The following is a 3,750-nucleotide window of genomic DNA, read 5'->3' on the forward strand; positions in this document are numbered from 1 at the left end:
GGCTGGCCATGGTTTGAGTCCCCGACCTGGCTTGCTTTCTCACTTTCCCTCCCTCTCTGTGTTTTTCTCTGGTCAAATTAAAATAAATGAATGAATAAAGAAAGAATTGAATAAATAATTCTTTTAAAAATAATAACAAATGGAGTTAAATAAATAAATGAATAATTCTTTTTTCAAAAGAATTTTTATTCTATGTAACTTTATTTATTTTTTTAATTTAATGAGAGAGAGACAGAGAGAAAGACTCCAGGTCCAGGACTTGAACCATACTTGGCTATGTGGGAGACTAAGACCCTCAACCACCATGCCACCTACTGGCTCCAATAAATGAATAATTCTTAAAAAATATATATATATTGGGCTGGCAGGTGACATGGTGATTGAGGCACTAAATTCCCACATAGCTGACTATGGTTTGTGTCCCAGACCTAGCAGCTTGAAGATTACAACAGATAGACAGATAGATAGATAGATAGATAGATAGATAGAGAGATAGATAGAGAGATAGATAGATAGATATGAATATGGCTATAGCTATAGATAGGTAATTTTTAAAAATAGGCATTATGAACAACTTTATGCAAAAAAAACCTGAATTTTAATTGAAATAGACAAATTCCCTGAAAATACAACTTACCAGGGCCAGGAGGTGGCATGGTGGTTAAAGGCACTGGACTCCCACATGGCTGACCGTGGTTCAAGTCCTAGACTTGGCAGCTTGCTTTCTCACTTTTCCTCTCTCTCTCTCTCTGTTTCTCTCTTGCGCTGTCCATCTCTGATCAAATCAAAATAAATAAGTAAATACAGTTAAATAAAATAATTCTTAAAAAAGAAAAGACAATTTACCAAACTGGAACAAAAGAAATACAATCCTTGGGGGCCAGCAGGTGATGTGGTGGTTAAGGTGCTGGACTCTTACATGGCTGACCATGGTTTAAGTCCCAGAGCTGGTGGCCTGCTTTCTCGCTTTCCCTTTCTCTCTTTCTCTGTCTGGTCAAATTAAAAAATAATAACGAATGGAACTAAATAAATAAATATATATATTTAAGTGATAGGGCCTGGTGGGTGGCATAGTGGTTAAAGGCACTGGATTCACAAATGGCCAATCACAATTCGAGTTCCAGATCTGGCACTTGCTTTCTGACTTTCCCTTTTTCTCTTTCTCTGTCTCTTTCTGGTCAAATTAAAATAATAATAATAACAATAATAATAAAAACAAGTGGAATTAAATAAATAATTCTCGAAAAATACAAATGGGAGCATCACCAGGTGACATGGTGAAGGCACTGGACACTCATTGCTGACCAGGGTTCAAGCCCTGAATCTGGTGGCTTGCTTTCTCACTTCCTCTCTCTCTCACTCTCACCCTGTCTCTCTCTGGTAAAATTTAAAAATAAGTAAATAAATAAATAAAATAATTATTTTTTAAAAAATACAAATAATAATAAAATAAAATGATTTTTAAAAGAATTATTATTTTTTTTTATAATTAGATCTTTATTGTAAAATCTGATCTGCTAAATTAGCGTTTTCCACCAACTCTGGGAGCAGAAACTTTCACAGGCTTTACAATCTTTTGCTTAGGTGCTGCTTTAGGGGAGCCTTAGCGGCAGCCATTGCTGTCTTTTTAGGTGCTTGCTTAGCCTTTTTTGCTTCCTTGGCAGCCCTGATAACTTGTTCTAACTTCAGGTTTTTGGGGTTTTGGTTCCTCTTGGCCATGGTATCATGGTATCAGCAAGAGACGCACCAGTGATAGCCCTCTGGAATTTGACTGCATGGTGGGTCCTTTTCTTTTGAATTTCTTCCGACTGTCCCTTTTTGTGCTTTCTTCTGTAGAGAACGGTCCAGTTTATTTGCCGAGGATTCCTCTTGGAAAGTAATGCTGACTCGCATTTTGCATTGAGAAATTGGAAAACCTTCCCGTCGGTCCTGGCGGCGCCTCCCGTGTCCGGGGTAGATCTTGTACCCGCTGAAACTGCACAGCTCGACCTTCATGGCGGTGGCTCCTGGTCAAGAGGAAAGATGGCGAAGACTAAAAGAATTATTTTATTTAACCTTATTTATTTCAATTTGACCAGATAGGGACAGAGAGAGAGAGAGAAAGTAAGCCACCAGATCCGGAATTCAAACCATTGTCGGCCATGTGAGAGTCCAGTGTCCTTAACCACTACGCCACCTGCTGACTCCTTAAATAATTTTTAAGATTTTTTTAAAGAATGATTTTATTTAACTTTACTTACTAATCTATTTACTTATTTATTTAGGAGAGGTTTTTGCTACAGAGAGAGAGAGACAGAAAGCAATAAATCACCCCCCAGGGGGGATGGCCACACTACAATCCCTTCTCCATTCTCCTCTCAGGATCTTGGACATACACACACATGCACCCAGGGTGAGTTTAAAGCCACTGGGTCCGCGACTTGAACTGTAGTCAACTACACTGGAGTCCAGCGACATAGCTATTATGCCAACTGCTGGTCCCCCATTTATTTATTTTTAACTTGACCACAGAGGGACAGAGTAAGCGAGAAAGAAAAAGTGAGAAAGCAAGCCACCAGGTCTGGAACTCGAACCATGAACCATGGTCAGCATGTGGGAGTCCACTGCCCTTAACCACCACACCACCTGCTGGCCCAAGAATTATATTACTTATTTTTTTAAAAGAATTATTTAATTTAATTTAATTTAATTATGTTTAATTTGACCAGAGAGGGACAGAATAAGAGAGAGAGAGAGAAAGTGAGAAAGCAAACCTGCAGTTCTAGTACTTGAACCAAGGTCACCCATGTGGGAGTCCACCATGCTTAACCACCACATCAACTCCTGGCACCAAGAATTATTTTATTTAACTTTATTATTATTATTACTTTCCAGTTTGATCAGAGAAAGAGGGAAAGTGAGAAAGCAAGCCACCAGGTCCAGGACTTGAACCATGGTCAGCCATGTGGGAGTCCAGCGCCTTTAATCACCGCACCACCTGCCGGCCCCATAATTATTTTTTAAATAAATTAAAACAAATAGTGTTATATGTGTTTTTTAAAAATCTTCGAGACCAGCAGTTAGTGTAATGTTTATGTTTCTAGATTCCCATGTAGTCAACTGCGGTTCAAATCCCAGACCCAGTGGCTTAAACTCACACTGGGCATGTGTGCTTGCTTGCTGAAGACCCTGAGAGGAGGATGGAGGAGAAAGGACTGTGGCGTGCCCATCTCCCTGGGAGGTGATTTCTCGCTTTCTATCTCTCTGTCTCTTTCTGTCTTTCTGGCAAGCGAACCCACCCTACAGCAAAAACATCTCAAAAAAAAAAAAAAAAAAACTTCCTACAAAGAAAAATAGGCCCACACATATTCATCAATGAGTTAGAGTCAAGGGAAAAAAATAGCACAAACCTTAAACAAATTATTTCAGATGTCAGGGGCTGGCAGCTGGCATGGTGGTTAAGGGCGCTGGACTCCCATATGACCAATCGTAGTTCGAGTCCTGGACCTAGCGGCTTGGTTTCTCTTTCTCCCTTGCCCCTTCTCTTTCTCTTTTGTTCTGTCCCTCTCTGGTCAAATAAAAATATAAATAAATAAATAAATGAATGAATAAACTTAAATAATTTTTTTTAATTATTTCAGAGGACAGAAAAATTATATAATTCTTAATTCATTCTATGAAGCTAACATCACCTCAATACCAAAACCTGACAAGGTTATTACAAAGAGAAAAATAATAGGCTAGGCTGACCCATTAGCCTAGCCGGTAAAG

The 3,750-nt window shown here is 39.0% G+C and overlaps 1 pseudogene; it reads right to left on the minus strand.

Annotated features, from left to right (window-relative positions):
• Window positions 1–1,484: 1,484 nt before the first annotated feature.
• Window positions 1,485–2,012, minus strand: LOC102499433 (60S ribosomal protein L24 pseudogene; annotated as a pseudogene).
• Window positions 2,013–3,750: the final 1,738 nt, after the last annotated feature.

The sequence above is a fragment of the Tupaia chinensis genome, unplaced genomic scaffold (assembly GCF_000334495.1).
Source record: "Tupaia chinensis unplaced genomic scaffold, TupChi_1.0 Scaffold000187_1, whole genome shotgun sequence".
NCBI lineage: Eukaryota > Metazoa > Chordata > Mammalia > Scandentia > Tupaiidae > Tupaia > Tupaia belangeri.